General features: G+C 45.8%; 1 protein-coding gene across 3 annotated transcripts in view; it reads right to left on the bottom strand.

Annotated features, from left to right (window-relative positions):
* The window catches only part of PSD (pleckstrin and Sec7 domain containing), a 612,742-nt gene that overhangs the window by 228,708 nt on the left and 356,325 nt on the right, over positions 1 to 27,709 (bottom strand). The window lies entirely within an intron of this gene.

Below are 27,709 nucleotides of genomic sequence, written 5' to 3'. Positions count from 1 at the left end.
CCCATTACTTGGATTAAGCAGTGGGTAGAAACAAGGGATTTGTCCAGTGTTGTCCTTGAGGTTGGTACATATGAAAGTTCATACACACCTATTTCATAGGAATTCATTCCTCTTTCTGGTATAAGGTAAATTATCTAAGTAACCCTTTGTCTACCCTCCCATACCACACAACATAATGCCCACATTAGCACTTATTACAATACAAATTAATGAATAAAATAATTCTTGGTGGCCTAGCAGCCAAGTTCACATATGTCTAGCAACCCAGAACCACTCCATATGGGAACACCATATTTGTAACAGCTGGCATCTCATTTAGTGCTCCTTAGGCTGAAATAGGGCAGGACTTGGGACCTATGGACATCCTCCTATGTGGTTGAGCCAACTCGAACAATACTGCCTGCACTGTTTTGAATCCAATGCAACCACACTGGAGGGCAACCATGCTAGACTACCTATAGGTTCTGTACCATGGCCCATTTTAGCCTATATGACATATGTGAAACAGAATTCCGGATTTTATTTTACCATGTCGTATAAATTACAAATTAACCTTATTCTGTGGGTCACTAAGATTCTGGTGATCCTATATTTAAATAGTTTAGTTTTTTTTAAATTAAACTTTTGATTTACATTGTTATATTCTGACATCTACAACTTTGTTTTTTTTATCAACAGTTGTGTGAGGGCTGTTTTTTGTAAGATGAGCTACAGTATTTATTGGCACCATTATGAGGTAGCGGTAACATTTTATATATTGTTATTACATATTTTCAGGGAGTAAGGTTGCCAAAAAAGTCAATTCTCATTGTGTATTCTGGATAAATAATGCATTAATTTAATAGGGTGGACTTTTTAGAATGTGACGTGGCAATACCAATTACGTTTATTTTTTTGTGTTGGGTTTTTTTTTTGTATGGAAAATGCAAAAAGGCTAATTTGATTTACTGTGCAAATGGCAATAGTATCCTGTATTAGAGAAACTGATGAAAATTAGTGACCAATAATTATGTTAAGGTTGGCTGCTGGTTAGAACTTAAAATGTGCGTGACTGCAGCTGTATACTGATGAGTGTCGACACAAGAAATAAACACCAGACAAAATGTTGGTATATATTTCCTTCTCAGCATACTGGTTAAGGAGCTGTCCCAAGGAGTTCTGTTCATTATATGGAAGTACATTGGTTTTTACATTTGACAAAAAGGGGAGGTTAGTCATCACGTCAAAATCATCATGTTATGTTTTGATTGGTTATTTGAGTATTGCGTCTGTATATATTAGCATATTAAGCATTCATTTATTTCCTAGCCATAGGTCACTTATGTTGCCATCTCCATATTCTACCGGAAAATTCCGGATCTATCTGTCCTTCTGCACAGTCTATCCTTCTTCAAATGTTTTGTCTCCAACTTCCATCCTCTTCTGTATCTTGCTTCTCTTGGCCTCATCCCAAGGTCATCTTAGTTACAAGCAAATAGCAAGCTCATATGTCTCATAAGGAAAATAATGTTTTTCTGCAGCATATTAGCATATATATCTATTTTTATATATATATATATATATATATATATATATATATATATATATATATATATATTGTCACGATGCCGGCTGGCAGGTAGTGGATCCTCTGTGCCAGAGAGGGATTGGCGTGGACCGTGCCAGTGGACCGGTTCTAAGCCACTACTGGTTTTCACCAGAGCCCGCCGCAAAGCGGGATGGTCTTGCTGCGGCGGTAGTGACCAGGTCGTATCCACTAGCAACGGCTCACCTCTCTGGCTGCTGAAGATAGGCGCGGTACAAGGGAGTAGGCAGAAGCAAGGTCGGACGTAGCAGAAGGTCGGGGCAGGCAGCAAGGATCGTAGTCAGGGGCAACGGCAGAAGGTCTGGAAACACAGGCAAGGAACACACAAGGAACGCTTTCACTGGCACTAAGGCAACAAGATCCGGCAAGGGAGTGCAGGGGAAGTGAGGTGATATAGGGAAGTGCACAGGTGAACACACTAATTGGAACCACTGCGCCAATCAGCGGCGCAGTGGCCCTTTAAATCGCAGAGACCCGGCGCGCGCGCGCCCTAGGGAGCGGGGCCGCGCGCGCCGGGACAGAACAGACGGAGAGCGAGTCAGGTAGGGGAGCCGGGGTGCGCATCGCGAGCGGGCGCTACCCGCATCGCGAATCGCATCCCGGCTGGCAGCGGAATCGCAGCGCCCCGGGTCAGAGGACGTGACCGGAGCGCTGCAGCGGGGAGAGTGAAGCGAGCGCTCCGGGGAGGAGCGGGGACCCGGAGCGCTCGGCGTAACAGTACCCCCCCCCTTGGGTCTCCCCCTCTTCTTAGAGCCTGAGAACCTGAGGAGCAGACTTTTGTCCAGGATGTTGTCCTCAGGTTCCCAGGATCTCTCTTCAGGACCACAACCCTCCCAGTCCACTAAAAAAAAATTTTTTCCTCTGACCTTTTTGGCAGCTAAAATTTCTTTGACCGAGAAGATGTCCGAGGAGCCGGAAACAGGAGTGGGAGGAACAGATTTGGGAGAAAAACGGTTGAGGATGAGTGGTTTGAGAAGAGAGACGTGAAAGGCATTAGGGATACGAAGAGAAGGAGGAAGAAGAAGTTTATAAGAGACAGGATTAATTTGACACAAAATTTTGAAAGGACCAAGGTAGCGTGGTCCCAACTTGTAGCTAGGGACACGGAAGCGGACATATTTAGCGGAGAGCCATACCTTGTCTCCAGGGGAAAAAACGGGAGGAGCTCTTCTTTTCTTATCCGCGAACTTCTTCATGCGTGATGAAGCCTGTAAGAGAGAATTTTGGGTCTCTCTCCATATGATGGAAAGGTCACGAGAAATTTCATCCACAGCGGGCAGACCAGAGGGCAAGGGAGTAGGGAGGGGGGGAAGAGGGTGACGGCCGTACACCACGAAAAATGGGGATTTGGAGGAAGACTCAGAGACCCTGAAGTTATACGAGAATTCGGCCCATGGGAGGAGATCTGCCCAGTCATCCTGGCGGGAGGAAACAAAATGTCGCAAATAATCACCCAAGATCTGGTTAATTCTTTCTACTTGTCCATTGGACTGGGGATGATATGCAGAAGAAAAATTTAATTTAATCTTGAGTTGTTTACAGAGAGCCCTCCAGAATTTAGACACGAATTGGACGCCTCTATCCGAGACAATCTGTGTAGGCAACCCGTGAAGACGAAAAATGTGTACAAAAAATTGTTTAGCCAACTGAGGCGCAGAAGGAAGACCAGGAAGAGGGATGAAATGTGCCATTTTGGAGAATCGATCAACGACCACCCAAATAACAGTGTTGCCACGGGAAGGGGGTAAATCAGTAATGAAATCCATACCAATCAGAGACCAAGGCTGTTCGGGGACAGGCAGAGGATGAAGAAAACCAGCGGGCTTCTGACGAGGAGTCTTATCCCGGGCACAGATAGTGCAGGCTCGCACAAAGTCCACAACATCCGTCTCCAGAGTCGGCCACCAATAGAAGCGGGAGATGAGTTGCACAGATTTCTTGATACCCGCATGACCTGCGAGATGGGAGGAGTGACCCCATTTGAGGATTCCGAGGCGTTGGCGAGGAGAAACAAAGGTCTTTCCTGGAGGAGTCTGCCTGATGGAGGCAGGAGAAGTGGAGATCAGGCAGTCAGGTGGAATGATGTGTTGCGGAGAGAGTTCAACTTCTGAGGCATCCGAGGAACGAGAGAGAGCATCGGCCCTAATGTTCTTATCGGCAGGACGAAAGTGAATCTCAAAATTAAATCGGGCAAAGAACAGAGACCACCGGGCCTGGCGAGGATTCAGCCGTTGGGCAGACTGGAGGTAGGAGAGGTTCTTGTGGTCGGTGTAGATAATAACAGGAGAACTTGATCCCTCCAGCAGATGCCTCCATTCCTCAAGTGCTAATTTAATGGCTAGAAGCTCTCGATCCCCGATGGAGTAGTTCCTCTCCGCTGGAGAGAAGGTCCTAGAGAAAAAACCACAAGTGACAGCATGCCCGGAAGAATTTTTTTGTAGAAGAACAGCTCCAGCTCCCACTGAGGAGGCATCAACCTCCAATAGGAAGGGTTTGGAAGGGTCAGGTCTGGAGAGGACGGGAGCCGAAGAAAAGGCAGACTTGAGTCGTTTAAAGGCGTCTTCTGCTTGAGGAGGCCAGGACTTGGGATCAGCATTTTTTTTGGTTAAAGCCACGATAGGAGCCACAATGGTAGAAAAATGTGGAATAAATTGCCTGTAATAATTGGCGAACCCCAAAAAGCGTTGGATAGCACGGAGTCCGGAGGGGCGTGGCCAATCTAAGACGGCAGAGAGTTTGTCTGGATCCATCTGTAGTCCCTGGCCAGAGACCAAATATCCTAGAAAAGGAAGAGATTGGCATTCAAACAGACATTTCTCAATTTTGGCATAGAGTTGGTTGTCACGAAGTCTCTGAAGAACCATACGGACATGCTGGCGGTGTTCTTCTAGATTGGCAGAAAAAATTAGGATATCGTCCAGATATACAACAACACAGGAGTATAACAGATCACGAAAAATTTCATTGACAAAGTCTTGGAAGACGGCAGGGGCGTTGCACAGGCCAAAGGGCATGACCAGATACTCAAAGTGTCCATCTCTGGTGTTAAATGCCGTTTTCCACTCGTCCCCCTCTCTGATGCGGATGAGGTTATAGGCGCCTCTTAAGTCCAATTTAGTAAAGATGTGGGCACCTTGGAGGCGATCAAAGAGTTCAGAGATGAGGGGTAAAGGGTAGCGGTTCTTAACCGTGATTTTATTAAGACCGCGGTAGTCAATGCAAGGACGTAGGGTGCCATCTTTTTTGGATACAAAGAAAAATCCGGCTCCGGCAGGAGAGGAGGATTTACGGATAAAGCCCTTTTTTAGATTCTCCTGGACGTATTCGGACATGGCAAGAGTCTCTGGGGCAGAGAGAGGATAAATTCTGCCCCGGGGTGGAGTAGTACCCGGGAGGAGGTCGATAGGGCAATCATAAGGCCTGTGAGGAGGTAGAGTCTCAGCTTGTTTTTTGCAGAAAACATCCGCGAAGTCCATATAGGCCTTAGGGAGACCGGTTACTGGAGGAACCACAGAGTTACGGCAAGGGTTACTGGGAACCGGTTTTAGACAGTTCTTGGAACAAGAGGACCCCCAACTCTTGATCTCCCCAGTGGACCAATCCAGGGTTGGGGAATGAAGTTGAAGCCAGGGAAGTCCAAGGAGAATTTCCGAGGTGCAATTGGGGAGGACCAAAAGTTCAATCCTCTCATGATGAGATCCGATGCTCATAAGAAGGGGCTCCGTGCGGAAACGTATGGTACAGTCCAATCTTTCATTATTTACACAATTGATGTAGAGGGGTCTGGCGAGACTGGTCACCGGGATGTTGAACCTGTTGACGAGAGAGGCCAAAATAAAATTTCCTGCAGATCCAGAGTCCAAGAAGGCCACAGCAGGGAAGGAGAAGGCAGAGGCAGACATCCGCACAGGCACAGTAAGACGTGGAGAAGCAGAGTAGACATCAAGGACTGTCTCACCTTTGTGCGGAGTCAGCGTACGTCTTTCCAGGCGGGGAGGACGGATAGGACAATCCCTCAGGAAGTGTTCGGTACTAGCACAGTACAGGCAGAGGTTCTCCATACGGCGTCGTGTCCTCTCTTGAGGTGTCAGGCGAGACCGGTCGACCTGCATAGCCTCCACGGCGGAAGGCACAGGAACAGATTGCAGGGGACCAGAGGAGAGAGGAGCCGAGGAGGAGAAACGCCTCGTGCGAACAGAGTCCATATCTTGGCGGAGTTCCTGACGCCTTTCGGAAAAACGCATGTCAATGCGAGTGGCTAGGTGAATAAGTTCATGTAGATTAGCAGGAATTTCTCGTGCGGCCAGAACATCTTTAATGTTGCTGGATAGGCCTTTTTTGAAGGTCGCGCAGAGGGCCTCATTATTCCAGGACAATTCTGAAGCAAGAGTACGGAATTGTACGGCATACTCGCCAACGGAAGAATTACCCTGGACCAGGTTCAACAGGGCAGTCTCAGCAGAAGAGGCTCGGGCAGGTTCCTCAAAGACACTTCGGATTTCCGAGAAGAAGGAGTGTACAGAGGCAGTGACGGGGTCATTGCGGTCCCAGAGCGGTGTGGCCCATGACAGGGCTTTTCCGGACAGAAGGCTGACTACGAAAGCCACCTTAGACCTTTCAGTGGGAAACAGGTCCGACATCATCTCCAGATGCAGGGAACATTGGGAAAGAAAGCCACGGCAAAACTTAGAGTCCCCATCAAATTTATCCGGCAAGGATAGGCGTAGCCCAGGAGCGGCCACTCGCTGCGGAGGAGGTGCAGGAGCTGGCGGCGGAGATGACTGCTGAAGCTGTGGTAGTAACTGTTGTAGCATAACGGTCAGTTGAGACAGCTGTTGGCCTTGTTGCGCTATCTGTTGTGACTGCTGGGCGACCACCGTGGTGAGGTCAGCGACAACTGGCAGAGGAACTTCAGCGGGATCCATGGCCGGATCTACTGTCACGATGCCGGCTGGCAGGTAGTGGATCCTCTGTGCCAGAGAGGGATTGGCGTGGACCGTGCCAGTGGACCGGTTCTAAGCCACTACTGGTTTTCACCAGAGCCCGCCGCAAAGCGGGATGGTCTTGCTGCGGCGGTAGTGACCAGGTCGTATCCACTAGCAACGGCTCACCTCTCTGGCTGCTGAAGATAGGCGCGGTACAAGGGAGTAGGCAGAAGCAAGGTCGGACGTAGCAGAAGGTCGGGGCAGGCAGCAAGGATCGTAGTCAGGGGCAACGGCAGAAGGTCTGGAAACACAGGCAAGGAACACACAAGGAACGCTTTCACTGGCACTAAGGCAACAAGATCCGGCAAGGGAGTGCAGGGGAAGTGAGGTGATATAGGGAAGTGCACAGGTGAACACACTAATTGGAACCACTGCGCCAATCAGCGGCGCAGTGGCCCTTTAAATCGCAGAGACCCGGCGCGCGCGCGCCCTAGGGAGCGGGGCCGCGCGCGCCGGGACAGAACAGACGGAGAGCGAGTCAGGTAGGGGAGCCGGGGTGCGCATCGCGAGCGGGCGCTACCCGCATCGCGAATCGCATCCCGGCTGGCAGCGGAATCGCAGCGCCCCGGGTCAGAGGACGTGACCGGAGCGCTGCAGCGGGGAGAGTGAAGCGAGCGCTCCGGGGAGGAGCGGGGACCCGGAGCGCTCGGCGTAACATATATATTGATCAGCAATCAAAATCATAATGGTCATTCTTATCAATTACACCTGAAAGCAACTGATGGTTTTGCAGAAGAAGAAAAAAAAAAAGCAAACATTCTGATGACAATTGATGTATCATCTGGAAAAAATGCTAAATTTTATCTTGAATCAACTGATATTTGAGCACTTAGCTTAAGACATCATTAAATGTGTTTATGCTATAGATGCCCCAGCTAAGCCCAACATTTTTTGGGGGGGAATATTGTGTTAAACATAGGTGGCGCAGAGGTGTTCAGAGAAATATGTACCAGGCCCAAAAGAACATGGCAGTGCTTTAGATCAGAGGTGCCCTCCCCAACTGTGCAAGAATTTATCACTAAAGTTAATCATATCATTAGATTATAGAGTGGTGTTTATCTCAAGAGGGATTGCATCCCTGAACTAGAAGCCATGTGTGATAGATAAATAAATTGCCTGGAGTTGCACAGTTGTGCATTTCTGGATGCAAGACTTAACCTAGTCCAGATTAAGATAGGGGGGCATCCTGTGCTTGACCTTTATGACTGTTGAGAAGGAGTGCATACGGTTTGGGGTGGATCTTTTCTTCCTCAAGTTAAGGTTCCATGAAAGTTTATGGAGCCAAGTTGTAATACCACACACAATCTGCAGACAGGCATGGTGCTGTTTAGGGAAGAAATTTGCTATGTTTTTCTACTACTAAATAACCACTTTTAGTAGCTGGGTTCCTAAATGTTGCTGGGGTTCCTAAATGTTTTTACTTTAACCCCTTAAATACGCAGCTCATTTTCACCTTAAAGGGGTATTCCAGGCAAAAACTTTTTTTTTATATATCAACTGGCTCCGGAAAGTTAAACAGATTTGTAAATTACTTCTATTAAAAAATCTTAATCCTTCCAATAGTTATTAGCTTCTGAAGTTTTCTGTCTAACTGCTCAATGATGATGTCACATCACGGGAGCTGTGCATGATGGGAGAATATCCCTTGCATGATGGAAGAATATCCCCATAGGAGCTGGACAGCTCCCGGGACGTGAGTCATCAGAAAGCAGTTAAGACAGAAAACAGCAACTCAACTTCAGAAGCTTATAACTATTGGAAGGATTAAGATTTTTTAATACAAGTAATTTACAAATCAAAAGAAATTGGGGTATGTGCAGCTCACAATATAAATTAGTCGAGGCTAAATGGAAGGTATTTACACCAAAAAAATACCAATATAAAATAGTATATAGGAAAAAAAAGGGGGGATACCAAATGCCTCTAGACTAATACCATGAAATGGTACATGATGGTAAAATTACAGAAAAAATAAAGTCGGACTGTGCTTCACTTTAAATGATGTACAAAATTTAATATAAAATAATTAATTACAAATGAGACATAAAATAAATAATGCAAATCTAATACATAAATATCTCCTACCACAGGGCCCTTGTGGGGAGGTATGAAATTGAAATACAAAAGATATTAAAAAGGATGTTTAAAAAGATAGTCTGATGGAATGGCGGATGGGATGCAGCCAGGTGTGGAGACAGCAGATGACAGCGCTACCACTACCACTTACCTCCGATACAACTTTGTCATCTGCTGTCTCCACACCTGGCTGCATCCCATCCGCCATTCCATCAGACGCCGAGAGATCCCTCACGAGGCTTTCCTTTGTTTCCGGAGTAAGATCCATCTGTCTCCGAGTGCACTTCCATCCCCGGAGCTACTCCGTGACCGGTGACTTCTCCTCGGCCTGCGGCAACCGGGCCCGTCACCGCAAGCACATGCCAGCGCTGGACACAGCCTCCACGATATCTGTCTTCGAGCCTGCATTCATCTCCGGAGTCACTCCGTGACCGGTGACTTTTCCTTGGCCTGTGGCATCCGGGCCCGTCACCGCAAGCGCATACTAGCGCTGGACACACCCTCTACAACACTTGTCATCTATCTCTCGGACGTCCAGCCAAAAATCATCTCTAGGAGTTGGTAATTATACCATTTTGTGAACTGTTCTAAACCTTATGAGAACGGAGTGTACCTTATAAAAGTATATCATGTCGGTTTGCACAATATTGGAATTGCGGTAGAAAACAATGTGCACGCTATCTTTTTAAACATCCTTTTTAATATCGTTTGTATTTCAATATCATACCTCCCCACAAGGGCCCTGTGGTAGGAGATAATTATGTATTAGATTTGCATTATTTATTTTATGTCTCATTTGTAATTAATTATTTTATATAAAATTTTGTACATCATTTAAAGTGAAGCACAGTCCGACTTTATTTTTTCTGTAATTTTACCATCATGTACCATTTTATGGTATTAGTCTAGAGGAATTTGGTACCCCCCCCCCCCCTTTTTTTTTTCCTATAATTTACAAATTTGTTTAACTTTCCGGAGCCAGTTGATATATAAAAAAAAAGTTTTTGCCTGGAATACCCCTTTAACCCCTTAAGGACCAGGCCATTTTATACCTTAAGGACCGGAGCATTTTTTGCAATTCTGACCACTGTCACTTTAAACATTAATAACTCTGGAATGCTTTTAGTTATCATTCTGATTCCGAGATTGTTTTTTCGTGACATATTCTACTTTAACTTAGTGGTAAAATTTTATGGTAACTTGCATCCTTTCTTGGTAAAAAATCCAAAAATTTTATGAAAAAAATTAAAATTTTGAATTTTTCTAACTTTGAAGCTCTCTGCTTGTAAGGAAAATGGATATTCAAAATAAAACATTTTTGGGTTCACATATACAATATGTCTACTTTATGTTTGCATTATAAAATTTAGGAGTTTTTACTTTTGGAAGACACCAGAGGGCTTCAAAGTTCAGCAGCAATTTGGAAATTTTTCACAAAATTTTCAAACTCGCTATTTTTCATGGACCAGTTCAGGTTTGAAGTGGATTTGAAGGGTCTTCATATTAGAAATACCCCATAAATGACCCCATTATAAAAACTACACCCCCCAAAGTATTCAAAATGACATTCAATAAGTGTATTAACCCTTTAGGTGTTTCACAGGAATAGCAGAAAAGTCACAATCTTCATTTTTTACACTCGCATGTTCTTGTAGACCCAATTTTTGAATTTTTGCAAGGGGTAAAAAGGAGAAAATTTTTACTTGTATTTGTATTTTAAAAAGGGTAATAGCAGAAAATACCCCCCATAATTTGTAACACAATTTCTCCCGAGTACGGCGATACCCCATATGTGAACCCTAAACTGTTGCCTTGAAATACGACAGGGCTCCAAAGTGAGAGCGCCATGCGCATTTGAGGCCTAAATTAGGGATTGCATAGGGGTGGACATAGGGGTATTCTACGCCAGTGATTCCCAAATAGGGTGCCTCCAGCTGTTGTAAAAGTCCCAGCATGCCTGGACAGTCAGTGGCTATCTGGTAATACTGGGAGTAGTTGTTTTGCAACAGCTGGAGGCTCCGTTTTGGAAACAGTGACGTACCAGACGTTTTTCATTTTTATTGGGGAGGGGAGGGGGGCTGTGTAGGGGTATGTGTATATGTAGTGTTTTTTACTTTTTATTTTATTGTGTGTTAGTGTAGTGTAGTGTTTTTAGGGTACAGTCGCACGGGCGGGGGGTTCACAGTAGTTTCTCGCTGGCAATTTGAGCAGCGGCAGAAAATTTGCCTCAGCTCAAACTTGCAGCCGGATACTTACTGTAATCCTCCGCCCATGTGAGTGTACCCTGTACGTTCACATTGGGGGGGGGGAACATCCAGCTGTTGCAAAACTACAACTCCCAGCATGTACGGTCTATCAGTGCATGCTGGGAGTTGTAGTTTTGCAACAGCTGGAGGCTCCGTTTTGGAAACGGTGGCGTACCAGACATTTTTCATTTTTATTGTAGGGGTATGTGTATATGTAGTGTTTTTTTACTTTTTATTTTATTTTGTGGTAGTGTAGTGTTTTTAGGGTACAGTCACGCGGGCAGGGGGTTCACAGTAGTTTCTCGCTGGCAGCTTAAGCTGCAGCAGAAAATTTGCTGCAGCTCAAACTTGCAGCCGGATACTTACTGTAATCCTCCGCCCATGTGAGTGTACCCTGTACATTCACATTGGGGGGGGGTAACATCCAGCTGTTGCAAAACTACAACTCCCAGCATGTACGGTCTATCAGTGCATGCTGGGAGTTGTAGTTTTGCAACAGCTGGAGACACACAGGTTGTGAAACACCGAGTTTGGCAACAAACTCAGTGTTTTGCAACCAGTGTGCCTTCAGCTGTTGCAAACGCTACAACCCCCAGCATGTACGGACAGCGGAAGGGCATGCTGGGTGTTGTAGTTATGCAACAGCCGGAGGCATACTACTTTGGCTGGGGATGCTGGGGATTGTAGTTATGCAACAGCTGGAGACACACTGGTTTGCTACTTAACTCAGTGTGCCTTCAGCTGTTGCAAAACTACAACTCTCAGCAGTCACTGACAGCCAACGGGCATGCTGGGAGTTGTAGTTATGCAACCAGCAGATGCACCACTACAACTCCCAGCATGCACTTAAGCTGTTTGTGCAAGCTGGGAGTTGTAGTTACACAACAGCTGAAGGTACACTTTTCCATAGAAAGAATGTGCCTCCAGCTGTTGCAAAACCATAAGTCCCAGCATGCCCATAAGTGCATGCTGGGAGTTGTGGTGGTCTGCCTCCTCCTGTTGCATAACTACAGCTCCCAGCATGCCCTTTTTGCATGCTGGGAGCTGTTGCTAAGCAACAGCAGGAGGCTGTCACTCACCTCCTGCTGCTGCTTGATCGCCGCACAGGTCAGTCCCGCCGCCGTCGTCGCTCCTGGGGCCCCGATCCCAACATTAACGCCGGGGATTGGGGTCCTCAGCACCAGGGGTGCACGTCCCGCACCCGATCACGTCCTCCGGAAGAGGGGCGGAGCGGGTGCGGGAGTGACACCCGCAGCAGGCGCCCTGATTGGTCGGCCGGTAATCCGGCCGACGAATCAGGGCGATCGTGAGGTGGCACCAGTCTCTGACGGCCCCGATCAGCCAGTAATTCCGGGTCACAGGGTCACTGGAGACCCGATTGACCCGGAATCGCCGCAGATCGCTGGACTGAATTGTCCAGCGATCTGCGGCCATCGCCGACATGGGGGGGCATAATGACCCCCCTGGGCGATATGCCGCGATGCCTGCTGAACGATTTGAGCAGGCATCGGGCATCGGCTCCCCTCCGGCTAGCGGCAGGGGGCCGGGAAAGGACAGGACGTACTCCTACGTCCTCGGTCCTTAAGGACTCGGAAACGGGGGCGTAGGAGTACGTCCATTGTCCTTAAGGGGTTAAGGACGGAGCTTTTTTTGCAATTCTGACTACTGTCACTTTATAATAATAATACATTAATAACTCTGAGATGCTTTTACCGATTATTCTGATTCCGAGACAGTTTTTTCGTGACATATTCTTCTTTAACATAGTGGTAAAATTTCATTAAAATTTAGAAAATTTAGCATTTTTCTAACTCTTCTAACTCTCTGCTTGTAAGGAAAATGGATATTTCAAAAAATGTTTATATTGATTCACAAATACAAAATGTCTACTTTATGTTGACATCATAAAGTTGACATGTTTTTACTTTTGGAAGACATTAGAGGGCTTCAAAGTATAGCAGCCATTTTCAAAATTTTCATGAAAATTAAAAATCTGAATTTTTCAGGGACCAGTTACATTTGAAGTGGATTTGAGGGGCCTTACTGTGAGAAATACCCCATAAATGACCCCATTATAGAAACTACACCCCTCAAAGTATTCAAAATGACATTCAGAAAGTTTGTTAACCCTTTAGGTGTATCACAAGAATATCAGCAAAGTGGAGGAGAAAAATCAAAATCTGCATTTTTTACACTAACATGTTCTTGTAGCCCCATTTTTTTGATTTTTAAAAGTGGTATTAGGTGGAAAAAAAATGTGTAGCCCAATTTCTCTCGAGTATGGAAATAACTCATATGTTGACATAAAGTGCTCTGTGGGCTCACAACATGACTCAAGAGGGAAAGAGCAACTGTGGGATTTTTTAAAACAAATTTTTCTGGGGGTTTCTGGGTGCCATGTTGCATTTAGGAAGTCCCCATGGTGCCAGAACAGCAAAAAAAAAACAAAAAAACTATTTTTGAAACGACACCACTCAAGGAATGTAACGAGGGGTATAGTGTTCCTTAACATCACACAGGTGTTTGACGACTTTGCGTTGAAGTTGGACGTGAAAATGGAAAATTAGATTTTTAACACTAAATTGATGGTGTTACCCCAAATTTTTCATTTTCACAAGGGGTAATAGGAGAAAATGGACAACAAAATTTGAAGCCCAATTTCTCCTGATTAAGAAAATGCCCCTTTTGTGGATGTTAAGTGCTCTGCTGGCGCACTACAGATCTCAGAACAGAAGGAGCGCCATTGGTCTTTTGAAGAGAGAATTATGCTGACATTGAAGTCGAGGTCATGTACATTTTCAAACCTCCCATGGAGCCAGAACAGCATAAAGCTCCCACATGTGACACCATTTTGGAAACTAGACCCCTCCAGGAATGTAACAAGGGTTACAGTGAGTACTTACACCTCACAGGTTATTTGAACAATGGGCCGTAAAAGTGAAAAATTTGATTTTTAATACTAAATTGCTGGTATTAACCCCTTAAGGACACAGCCCATTTTCACCTCTAGGACGCAGCCCTTTTTTGCACATCTGACCACTGTCACTTTAAACATTAATAACTCTGGAATGCTTTTACTTATCAATCTGATTCCGAGATTGTTTTTTCGTGACATATTCTACTTTAACATAGTGGTAAATTTTTGTGGTAACTTGCATCCTTTCTTGGTGAAAAATCCCAAAATTTGATGAAAAAATTGAAAATTTTGCATTTTTCTAACTTTGAAGCTCTCTGTTTGTAAGGAAAATTGATATTCCAAATATTATTTTTTTTGGATTCACATATACAATATGTCTACTTTATATTTTAATCATAAAATTGACATGTTTTTACTTTTGGAAGACACCAGAGGGCTTCAAAGTTCAGCAGCAATTTTACAATTTTTCACAAAATTTTCAAACTCGCTATTTTTCATGGACCAGTTCAGGTTTGAAGTGGATTTGAAGGGTCTTCATATTAGAAATACCCCATAAATGACCCCATTACAAAAACTGCACCCCCCAAAGTATTCAAAATGACATTCAGTAAGTGTTTTAACCCTTTAGGTGTTTCACGGTAAAAGCAGCAAAGTGAAGGAGAAAATTCAAAATCTTCATTTTTTACACTTGCATGTTCTTGTAGACCCAATTTTTGAATTTTTACAAGGGGTAAAAGGATAAAATTTATACTTGAATTTGTAGCCCAATTTCTCTCGAGTAAGCACATACCTCATATGTCTATGTAAATTGTTCGGCGGGCGCAGTAGAGGGCTCAGAAGCGAAGGAGCGACAAGGGGATTTTGGAGAGTACGTTTTTCTGAAATGTTTTTTTGGGGGCATGTTGCATTTAGGAAGCCCCTATGGTGCCAAAACAGCAAATAAAAAAAACATGGCATACCATTTTGGAAACTAGACCCCTTGAGGAACGTAAAAAGGAATTAAGTGAGCCTTAATACCCCACAGGTGTTTCATGACTTTTGCATATGTAAAAAAAAAAAAAAAAATTTCACTAAAATGTGTGTTTCCCCCCAAATTTCACATTTTTGCAAGGGTTAATAGCAGAAAATACCCCCCAAAATTTGTAACCCCATCTCTTCTGAGTATGGAGGTACCCCATAAGTTGACCTGAAGTGCATTACGGGCGAACTACAATGCTCAGAAGAGAAGGAGTCATATTTGGCTTTTTGAGAGCAAATTTTGCTTGGGGGGCATGTCGCATTTAGGAAGCCCCTATGGTGCCAGGACAGCAAAAAAAAACGACATGGCATACCATTTTGGAAACTAGACTCCTTGAGGAACATAACAAGGGATAAAGTGAACCTTAATACCCCACAGGTGTTTCACGACTTTTGCATATGTAAAAAAAATAATTTTTTTTTTACCAAAAATGCTTGGTTTAGCAAAAATTTAACATTTTTAAAAAAGGTAATAGCAGAAAATACCACCCAACATTTGAAGCCCAATTTCTCCCGATTCAGAAGACACCCAATATGGGGATGAAAAGTGCTCTGCTGGCGCACTACAGGTCTCAGAAGAGAAGGAGTCACATTTGGCTTTTTGGAAGCAAATTTTGCTCTGGGGGCATGCCGCATTTAGGAAGCACCTATGGTGCCAGGACAGAAAAAAAAAACACATGGCATACCATTTTGGAAACTAGACCCCTTGGGGAACGTAACAAGGGGTAAAGTGAACCTTAATACCCCACAGGTGTTTCACGACTTTTGCATATGTAAAAAAAAAAATATTTTTTTTACACTAAAATGCTTGTTTTCCCCCAAATTTTACATTTTTACAAGGGATAATAGCAGAAAATACCCCCCAAAATTTGTAACCCCATCTCTTCTGAGTATGGAAATACCCAATAAGTGGACGTGAAGTGCACTGGGGGCGAACTACAATGCTCAGAAGAGAAGGAGCATCATTGAGCTTTTGGAGAGAGAATTTGGCCATGTGCATTTCCAAAGCCCCCCGTGGTGCCAGAACAGTGGACCCCCCACATGTGACCCCATTTTTAAAACTACACCCCTCACGGAAGGTAATAAGGGGTGCAGGGAGAATTTACACCCCACTGGCATTTGACGTATCTTTGGAACAGTGGGCTGTGTAAATTAAAAATTTTATTTTTCATTTTCACAGACCCCTCTTTCAAAGATCTGTCAGACACCTGTGGGGTGTAAATGCTCACTGTACCCCTTGTTACATTCCGTGAGGGGTGTAGTTTCCAAAATGGGGTCACATGTGGGTATTTATTGTTTTGCACTTATGTCAGAACCACTGTAAAATCAGCCACCCCTGTGCAAATCACCAATTTAGACCTCAAATTTACATGGTGCACTCTCCCTTCTGAGCCTTGTTGTGCGTCCCCAGAACACTTTGCGCCCACATATGGGGTATCTCCGTCCTCAGGAGAAAATGCGTTACAAACTTTGGAGGCTTTTTTTCTTTTACCGCTTGTGAAATTTTAAAGTATGGGGCAACACCAGTATGTTAGTGTACAAAAATGTTTTTTTTTTTACACTAACATGCTGGTGTAGACCCCAACTTTACCTTTTCATAAGGGGTAAAAGGAGAAAAAGCCCCCCAAAATTTGTTAGGCAATTTCTCCCGAGTACGGCGATACCCCATATGTGGCCCTAAACTGTTGCCTTGAAATACGCCAGGGCTCCAAAGTGAGAGCGCCATGTGCATTTGAGGCCCAAATTAGGGATTTGCATAGGGGTGGACAAAGGGGTATTCTAAGCCAGTGATTCCCAAACAGGGTGCCTCCAGCTGTTGCTAAACTCCCAGCATGCTTGGACAGTCAATGGCTGTCCGGAAATGCTGGGAGTTTTTGTTTTGCAACAGCTGGAGGTTCCGTTTTGGAAACACTGCTGTAGGATACGTTTTTCATTTTTATTGGGGGGGAAGGGGTGGTGGTGGGGGGGGGGGGGCAGTGTACGTGTGTATATGTAGTGTTTTACTCTTTATTTTATGTTAGTGTAGTGTTTTTAGGTTACATTCACACTGACGGCGGATTACACTGAGTCTCCCGCTAGGAGGTTGAGCTGCGGCTGCTGCAGCTCAAACCTGAAGCAGGGAATTCACTGTAATCCGCCGCCAGTGTGAATGTAACCTGTACATTCACATGGGAGGGGGGGGGGCAAAACTACAACTCCCAGCATGCACTGACAGAACGTGCATGCTGGGAGTTGTAGTTTTGCAACAGCTGGAGGCACACTGGAAAATACTGAGTTGGGTAATAGAACCTATTACCTAACTCGGTATTTCCCAACCAGTGTGCCTCCAGCTGTTGCAGAACTACAACTCTCAGCATGTACTGATTGCCAAAGAGAATGCTGGGAGATGTAGTTATGCAACAGCTGGATGCACGCAAGTACAACTCCCAGCATGCCGAGACAGCCATTTGCTGTTCCTGAATGCTGGGAGTTGTAGTTTTGCAAGATTTAGAGGGGTTCAGGCTGGAGATCACTGACAGTGGTCTCTAAACTGTGGCCCTCCAGATGTTGCAAAACTACAAATCTCAGCATGCTAAGACAGCAAACTGCTGTCTGAGCATGCTGGGAGTTGTAGTTTTGTAATATCTGGAGGGCTACAGTTTAGAGACCACTGTCAGTGATCTCTAGCCTGAACCCCTCTAAATCTTGCAAAACTACAACTCCCAGCATGCCAACACAGCAAACAGCTGTCAAGGCATGGTGGGAGTTGTAGTTTTGCAACATCTGGAGGGCGACAGTTTAGAGACCACTCTCTAAACTGTCGCCCTGCAGATGTTGCTAGGCAACAGACTCTGCACACGCGGCGTCATACTTACCTCCACCGCCGCCGTGATCACAGCCGCCGCCGCCGCCGGGTAAGTGATCGCCGCCGCCGCTACTGCACGGTTCCCCCCGCTGTGCCCGGACACCGATGGGCGGGCATAGCGCGGGGAACCGAACTTTAACCCCCCCGCCCCCAGTCTGCTATTGGTCGGTCGCTCCGCCGATCAATAGCAGGGATAGGAGGGGTGGCAACCCTGCCACCTCACTCCTATCTCTTCAAGGGGGATCGAGGGTGTCTTGGACACCCCCGATCCCCCTTATTTTATCGCGGCGCCGCGATTGATGGGCAGGGGGAGAGCGCTCCCCCTGCAAACACCATAGATGCCGTGATCAGACTGATCACGGCATCTATGGGGTTAATGCTGCCGGGACCGGCGCGATCGCGGCCCCGGCAGCTGCGGTGGGACTCCGGCTGTGATTGACAGCTGAGTCCCACCCGCGATCTCCTGCGCTGCCCGCGGCAGAGCAGGAGATCGCTTGGACGTATGCATACGTCCATTTGCGCGAACGTGTAATTCGCCTGGACGTATGCATACGTCCAATAGCGGGAAGGGGTTAAGCAACATTTTTTAGTTTCACAAGTAGTAAGAGAAAAAAAGCTCCACAAAATTTGTAGCCCAATTTCTCCAGAATAAGAATATACCCCATATATGGCGGTATATTCTTATTCTGGAGAAATTGGGCTACAAATTTTGTGGAGCTTTTTTTCTCCTACTACTTGTGAAACAAAAAATTTTGCTTAATACCAGCAATTTAGTATTAAAAATCAAATTTTTCACTTTTACGGCACTATGCGGGTGCAAAACAGGGCTAGGGAGTGAGAAAGCACCAATAAGATTTACCCCAGCAGGTGACCACAATTTTGAAACTACACCCCTCAAGGAAGGTAACAAGGGGTACAGTGAGTACTTATACCTCACAGGTTTTTAGAACAGCGGGCTGTAAAATGAAAAATTTGATTTTTTTTTTACACAAAAATGCTGGGGTTACCCAATTTTTAACATTTTCACAAGGGGTAATTGGAGTTATTGGATCACAAATTTTGGAGGGCTTTTTCTCCTGACTATGGAAATACATCCACATATGGGGTAACATGTTGGGCGGGCGGGCACACAACAAGGCTCAGAAGTCATAGAGGTCTTTTTGCATTTGAGGCCTATGGCATATCAGCAGCTGACGGTTACATACATTCAGAGGAAAATACAAGAATTAAACACCTCCATGTGACATCATTACAGAAAGTACCCACCCTGAGGAATGGGTATAGGGCTTAAAAGGACATTTTGAATGCACAGGTGTTTCCGAAATTTATTTTCCAGGAATGGATGAAGGGTAGCTTTTGAGAATTACAATTTTCAACCTATGCTCTGCTTCATCTTTCTGGGAACAACTTACATGTGACTCCGAATTGTCGCCTGGAAATACGACAGAGCTCATGAGCGAGAACTCTTCGCATTTGAGGCAAATATTTTTTACGGACCTAACAGTTATATACATTCAGAGGAAAATTCAAGAAAGGAACACCCACATGTAAACCTATTACAAACAGTACACCCCCTAGGGAAGGTGTATAGGGGTGAAGTGGACATTTGGAAAAGACGAGTGTTCCCTAAATTTATTTTCCAGGAATGGATGAAGTGTGCAATGGGGGAGGGGGGGCGGGGGGAGATGAAAATTGCAATTTTAATACTGATATGCCAATTCCCAGAATGATGACCCAGAGTATAGCCGAAAGTATTCTGGGAATGTGATGTGTGTGGCCGTCCCTATTCTGTTAACTCAAATGCGCACCCCACTCAGGTGGGGAGAGAGCGCTGCGCATTTGAGGCAACTGCAAACCCCCAATGCTGTTGACTCTGTGTCCCATGACCCATTTTTTTTTTTTGGGGGGGGGGGGGGGAAGATATCAGGGGTATTGGGAAAGAGGTTTTGGGATTTTTTTTTGGGGGGGGGGGGGTGTTTTGGTTTTAAAATTTGGAAGACAATGTACTCTGGACTGGTACATTGGAGTCGAAATTCTGGGGAATGAAAATCAGGTGAAAGGATAAAAAATGTAGTACTCCATGGAAGTGTGATACTCCCTGAAGCAATCCTTAATGCAGAGGCCCGGATGATTGGGGCAAGTGTCGCACTGAGTGGTGGTGTCCTTACGAATCCCCCTCTTGCGACACACTATGCATTTTTTCTGGGATCGTCCCTTCTTTCCAGTGTGGGGGACCTGACCTGGAAAGTGTTGGCCGGGGACGATCCGGGGGCCCACAGTTCCAGAGGTGCTCTGAACCGCTCTTTGGCGGTCACCAAGGATGAGGGTCTTTAGAACTTCCTCTTGAAACTGCAGGTATGTCCCTGTGTTGCCAGCGTACTGGGACAGTACAAAATAATTATACATGTAGACCGCAACTTTTGTACCATACCCGTGTTTTCCGCATGGCATTATACGGCTTAAGGACTTGATCAGAAAGATCAACTCCCCCCCATATACCGATTGTAGTCCAGAATATAATTGGGCTTGAGGACCGGTCCCACGGAACTTCGCACAGGGACAGGGGTGCTGCCGTTCCCATGAATTGTGGTGAGCATGAGGACATCCCTCTTGTCCTTATACGTGACCAGCAACAGGTTTTCATGGGTAAGGGCATGGGACTCACCCCTGGGGATAGGAATTTGGAGGGGATAGGAAAGAAGGCCTCTATGATTCTTTCGGACTGTCCCACAACCGAGAGTGGATCTCGCGGCGAGGGATGTGAAGAGAGGGATACTAGTATAAAAGTTATCCACGTAAAGGTGGTTACCTTTATCTAGCAATGGGTGCAAAAGGCCCCAAACGATTTTCCCGCTATCCCCCAGAGTGGGGGGACATTCTGGGGGTTCAATACGGGAATCTCGTCCCTCATACACCATAAACTTGCAAGTGTACCCTGAGGTACTCTCACAAAGTTTATACATCTTCACGCCATACCTCGCTTGCTTGGTAGGGATGTATTGTCGTAAGCTGAGTCTACCCTGAAAGCTGATGAGAGACTCATCAATAGCGACCTCCCTTCCAGGGACTTAGGCCTCCCAAAATTTGGGGGGGACATGTCGCATTATAAGCATAATGCAAACATTTCCGAATGGCCTCGAACCAGGGACGTGCCATGGCCATATTGTAGAGCAGGGTCTGGTAAAGGACGTCCCCACTCCAATATTGCTTGACACTGGGTTTCTTGACCAGGCCCATATGCAGTACGAGGCCCCATAATGTCCTCATTTCGGCTACATCGACTGGGAACCAGCCATTGGGCCTAGCCAAGAGTGAGCCCGGGTGTGCAGCGACGAACTTTTGGGCGTACAGATTCATCTGCTCAACCATCAGATTTACAAAGTCGTCACTGAAAAAAAAAACTGAAATAGTCCATTTCAGTAAGCCCGACGATGTCAATCTTGATTCCAGAGTCGCCAACAAACTCAGGAATTATGGGCACTTGATCCGCTGGCTCAGTCCAGACAAGTTCTCCGGTAAAGGGGCACCAGTGAACATGGCTGGGGGGCTTGACTAGTATGAGCGTCAGGGAGACTCATACTAGCATGGGGCACAGGGTCTGGAGCAGAGGAGGTTTGCGGACCCGCTTGGCGACGACTCCGCCGCCTTGGTGGCTCATCATCAGAACTAGATGATAAGGAGGACTAGGAAATAAGGAAGGTGGGGTCTTCCTCGTCCCCTGAGGCGCTTTTAGTGTCGGAGGCATGTAAGGCATATGCCTCCTCTGCTGAAAACGCCCTGCGGGCCCTTTCCCTACTGTATATATGTGGGGGGAAAAACTTTATTTGTGTAAGTGTTACATGTGGTGTGGTGTGATAATACCTCCCTAACCCAACATAACTAACTAAACCCGCCCTAACAGAAAAAATATAAACTAAAAAGGGGAAAAAAAAGGACTTCTAGCGCAAAAAAAGCCATGCGCCAAAAAAAGGGTGTACCTAATCAGGGGTGTGCACACTGATTAGCGCTTGGTGGCAGCAGGAAGCGCAGAAGTCAGTGGGGGGGGTTCGGCCACTCAGCCCAGAACAGTGGCTGGTGGCACGAACACAGACCCCCACACAAAATACCTGAAAAATAAAATAATAAAATGCTTAAACCCCAAAAAATGCACCCGCCTGAACCCCCAAAAAAACAGCTGATCAGTGATAAATCACTGACAGCGGTGGGGAAGGCCGCACACAGAGGTACGGTCCGTCCACACAGCACAGGCCTGCTACTGGTGGCACGGACCGCCTATAAGTGCAACAAATTTTTATAAAAAAAACTGCTATAACCCGAAAAAGTGTCTGCACCACAAAAAATAAATAAAATGCTGATCAGTACTAAGGGACTGATTAGCGGTGGGTGGGCTTTAGCTATGATGGCAGCACGGGAAACTCGCTGCTAGCTACTAGCCAAATAATTTTTCCAAACTGACTTGTTCCAGTGGTGGCTCCTATTACAGAACCAAGCTCCTATTACAGAAAGGGACTATGCAGTGTCATAAGGTAGTGGGAGTTTCAAAGCTGGACTACACTTAAATCCAGAAAAAAACCCTGATGAAGCAGAGTCCTAACGCCCGATCTCTAATCAACCAGCACTGCAAATTATTATCCAAGATACTATGAGAGGGGTACTTTCTTATTCTGTCCTGAAGTCTGACAGAATTACTATTTAACTTCTTTGCAAATCTCCCAATGTTACCAAATCCAGGACTTTTGTATATCTAGAGCTAAACATACCTTGGTCACTGAGGCCAAATTTAGAGACTTAATGGGACACTGGACTAGCTTATCTTCCCCCCAGGGATTTATGGGACACTAAGGGAACATTGCGCCTACAACTTAGCCTCAGGGGCTTTCGATTACTGGGCTAAAGATACAGTCATGGCCGTAAATGTTGGCATCCCGGAAATCTTTCAAGAAAATGAAGTATTACTCACAGAAAAGGAGAAAGGGATTTCAGTAACACATGTTTTTCTATACACATGTTTATTCCCTTTGTGTGTATTGGAACTAAACTAAAAAAGGGAGGAAAAAAAATCTAATTGGACATAATGTCACACCAAACTCCAAACATGGTCTGGACAAAATTATTTGCACCCTTAAAGAGGCACTGTCATTGTTGAAAACTTTTTATATCTTACAGAACTAATCATATGATGGCTTTTTGCAATATAATTTTTTTTTTTTTATGTAAATTTCCCCCAGAAAGGAAATCTAAAAATAGCCACCACTAGGGGTCGTCTGTCTTTAGCCAGACAGACTAGTGTTGATTTTGAAGCATACCAGATACCGTCCATAAAGCGCGCCGGTATTCAGTATAGGAGATTTCAGTTGTATGCATACAGCTTACGCGCGGGCATGCACTGCCTGTGAATGAACGCAGGGAGCGCGCGCACACACACACAGGCAGTGTGGGATACAGGCAGGTACCCCCCTCAGCTGCGCCCGATCCTGTGTCCTATAACACCCCCCCACCCCCTTTCTCTGCTGCGCCCGATCCTGTGTCCCATTATCCCCCACCCCCCAGTTCTCAGCTGCGCCCGATCCTGTGTCCCCTTATTACCACCCCCCCACCCCCCGTTTCTCAGCTGCGCTCGATCCCATAACACGCACCCCCCCAGTTTTCTGTTGCACCCAACCATGTCACACCGTCACCCTTCTGCTTACCCCCCCCAACCCCCGTGCACCGGATCCTGTTCCCTCCCCCTACCCCCCCCCCCCCCCCCCCCGGTCCATTACCTTCGGCAGTGCCGGCGGCCGGCCAGTGCAAGAGGATGTAAGTGACGCCGCTCTCAGGCTGCCAGAGAGATGAAGCGCCATGCAGGATAGGTGAGTGTGTTTGTGTATGTGTGTGTCTGTGTATATCTGTGTGACTGTGACTGTGTGTGTATGTATGTATGTATCTATGTATGTGTATGTATGCGTGTGTATGTATGTGAGTGTCTGTATGTGTGTGTGTGTGTCTGTATGTATGTATGTATGTGTGTGACTGTGTGTGTCTGTATGTATGTATGTGCGTGTATGTATGTATGTGTGTGTCTCTATGTATGTGTCTCTGTGTGTGTGTGTTAGAGGGTTGGGGGAACTGCAATGTAATGTGGGGGAAACTATGCTAATGTTGGGGAACTGCAACCTAATGTGGGGGAACTCCGATACCTCTACCTACAGCGGGGGAACTCCGGTGCCTGTAGCTGCTGCGGGGGAACTCCGGTGCCTGTAGCAGCTGCAGAGGAACTCTGGCGCCTGTAGCGGCTGCGGGGGAACTCCGGTGCCTGTAGCGGCTGTGGGGGAACTCCGGTGCCTGTAGCGGCTGTGGGGGAACTCCAGTGCCTGTAGCGGCTGTGGTGGAACTCCGGTGCCTGTAGCGGCTAATGTGGGGGAACTCGGGTGCCTGTCCCTATTGTGGGGGAACTCGGGTGCCTGTCCCTATTGTGGGGGAACTCGGGTGCCTGTCCCTATTGTGGGGGAACTCGGGTGCCTGTCCCTATTGTGGGGGAACTCGGGTGCCTGTCCCTATTGTGGGGGAACTCGGGTGCCTGTCCCTATTGTGGGGGAACTCAGGTGCCTGTCCCTATTGTGGGAGAACTCGGGTGCCTGTCCCTATTGTGGGGGAACTCAGGTGCCTGTAGCAGCTAATGTGGGGGAACTCGGGTGCCTGTCCCTATTGTGGGGGAACTCGGGTGCCTGTCCCTATTGTGGGGGAACTCGGGTGCCTGTCCCTATTGTGGGGGAACTCGGGTGCCTGTCCCTATTGTGGGGGGAACTTGGGTGCCTGTTCCTATTGTGGGGGAACTCGGGTGCCTGTCCCTATTGTGGGGGAACTCGGTTGCCTGTCCCTATTGTGGGGGAACTCGGGTGCCTGTCCCTATTGTGGGGGAACTCGGGTGCCTGTCCCTATTGTGGGGGATATCGAGGGCCTGTCCCTATTGTGGGGGAACTCGGGTGCCTGTCCCTATTGTGGGGGAACTCCAGTGCTGGCCAGTAACAGCTATGTTCATTAGCATCCAGCTTTACTAGGAAAAGATAAAACAGATAGAAAACATATTCATAAAAATACTGTACTTTTATCTATAAAATCCTTGCAATAATTTTATAAAGATCTATTCTTATATTTATACATTTTATCCTGTTATGAACTCGCCATAATGTTTTAGGAATACTGCAGGCAAGCTCCAAGCATCTTCCTCTGTGTAACATGTACAGCATGAAACTATAGAGGAAAGGGTTACAGAGTAGAGTTGGTGACAGCTCATGCTCGCTCCCAAGACTCAGAGCAGACACAGTGAGGGAGACAGACAGACATGCCCCCTCCAGCCAGCACAATGAAAAAGTAACTGAGCAACAGATAAATGCTTGTATCTCTGGAAATAAAGATCCTAGAGACATAAAACATATGTACACAATCAGGATTAGGTACCGGGTAACATATCGCTTTTTTTTTTTTTTTTTTTTTAAACTATGATAGATACGCTTTAACTTAATATTTGGTTGCACATCCTTTGGAGAAAATAACTGAAATCAGTCACTTCCTATAACCATCAATAAGCTTCTAACACCCTATCAGCCGGAATGTTGGACCACTCTTCCTTTGCAAACTGCTCCAGGTCTCTCTTATTGGAAAGGCGCCTTTGCCCAACAGAAATTTTAAGATCTTTCCACAGGTGTTCAATGGGATTTAGATCTGGACTCATTGCTGGCCACTTCAGAACTCTTCAGCGCTTTGTTGCCATCCATTTCTGGGTGCTTTTTGATGTATGTTTGGGGTAATTGACCTGCTGGAAGACCCAAGATCTCGGACACAAACCCAGCTTTCTGACACTGGGCTGTACAGTGCAACCCAAAATCCATTGGTAAACCTCAGATTTCATGATGGCTTGCACACATTCAAGGCACCCAGTGCCAGAGGCAGCAAAACAACTCCAAAACATCATTGAACCTTCACCATATTTCACTGTAGGTAGTGTCTTCTTTTCTTTGTAGACCTCATATCATTTTTGGTAAACAGTAGAATTATGTGCTTTACCAAAAAGCTCTATCTTGGTCTCATCTGTCCACAAGATGTTTTTCCAGAAGGATTTTGGCTTACTCAAGTTCATTTTGGCAAAATGTAGTCTTGCTTTATGTCTCTGTGTCAGCAGTGGGGTACTCCTGGGTCTGCTGCCATAGCGTTTAATTTAATTTAAATGTCAATGGATAGTTCGTGCTGAGACTGATGCTCCCTGAGCCTGCAAAACAGCTTGAATATCTTTGGAACTTGTTTGGGGCTGCTTATTCACCATCCAGACTATCCTGCGTTGACACCTTTCATCAATTTTTCTCTTCTGCCCATGCCCAGGGAGATTAGCTACAGTGCCATGGGTTGCAAACTTCTTGATAATGTTGCGCACTGTGGACAAAGGCAAATCTAGATCTCTGGAGATGGACTTGTAATCTTGAGATTTTTCCACAAATGTTTCCACAATTTTGGTTCTCTAGTCCTCAGACAGTTCTCTTCTCCTCTTTCTGTTGTCCATGCTTAGTGAGGCACACACAGACACACAATGCAAAGACTAAGTGAACTTCTCTCCTTTTTATTTGCTTTCAGGTGGGACTTTTATATTGCCCACACCTGTTACTTGCCCCAGGTGAGTTTAAAGGAGCATCACATGCTTGGAACAATCTTTTTTATTGACTACTTTTAAAGGGTGCCAATCATTTTGTCCAGCCCATTTTTGGAGTTTGGTGTGACATTATGTCCAATTAGCTTTTTTTCCTCCCTTTTTTGGTTTAGTTATAATACACACAAAGGGAATAAATGTGTGTATAGCAAAACATGTGTTACTGCAATCCTTTTCTGTGAGAAATAATTCATTTTCTTGAAAAATTTCAGGGGTGCCAACATTTACGGCCATGACTGTATAACTATTGAGAATCTAACCTGAAAATGAAGAACACATGGTTCTTTTTGTTTTAGTTGTTTATTTTTTTGTTCTCTTGTTATTATCCCGAGACTTTATACTCTCAGTGCAATCTGTTTCAATGAGGATGTAAATACCCTTTGACGTTTCTATGAGATGAAGATGTATGCATATGTTTCTGATTTTGTGTAACCTTGCAGATATCCTGTCTCTTCTTTTAAAACACAATAAAAATTGTTATTAAAAAAAGCTTGTCTGCACTGAAAAAAAGTGATATTATGTAATTTCTTTTCAGCACAGCGGTGAAGAAAAGCACAAATTGGCTTGCAGTTGTCAGAGAGTTATCACCTGCGACTTTCACACAAAAAGGCGCATCTCCATCAAAAACAATGTAAATAGGAGCAAACAGTACTGTGGCTTACAAAACCAGCTTACAAAAGCAAAACCACCTATTCTGCAGAAGTAAGCTGGAGAATAGCGAGCCAAAGTCTAAATTATAATGTGTAAGGTTACCCACATCCCAAACTAGATTTTAAGAGGTTCTCATTCCCAATTTTTTTTTTCCAATTAGACAATGCAGAACAATCCATTACCCCCATAGGCTGCCTTTTTAAAGGAAAACGGTCACCCTCACTACAACCCCATACACCGGGTTATAGTGTGGGTGAACAGGAGACCGATGCGGGGTCTCGGACTGCTATATCTACTTACAGTCCGGAGCCCTGATCCTCCACAGGCCCTCTCTTCAAGCGCTGACTTGCGCTTTGAGGTGGGCTTGCCGGCTAGATTTAAATATTCATAAGCGCCGGTCACGTGAGTGTTTATGAAAATTTAAATCTGGTGTAGCTTTCTAAGGCTACTAAGGAAGCAAATCACACAGAGGAGACTGAGAGCACTCAGCACTGACAGGTCAGTGCCGGGAGACGGGAGACCAGTGCGGGCAGCTGCCAGCTAATTCGGCACCTCGGTGGGACTCAGGGCTCCCAAGTCCTGCCATTTTCATTGGTATGGTTGGTCACTCACCAGCCTCCCGAGTCGTGTAGTCAGTCATCAGCCTCCAAATATAGATGGGTAACGTGTGAACCTACCTGAGGGAGTCACTGCTGCTGGGGAAGATG

Source organism: Hyla sarda, chromosome 7, assembly GCF_029499605.1.
Source record: "Hyla sarda isolate aHylSar1 chromosome 7, aHylSar1.hap1, whole genome shotgun sequence".
In the NCBI taxonomy this organism is placed as follows: domain Eukaryota; kingdom Metazoa; phylum Chordata; class Amphibia; order Anura; family Hylidae; genus Hyla; species Hyla sarda.
Note: the sequence above shows the minus strand (reverse complement) of the source record. Positions and strands in the feature narration are given on the sequence as shown.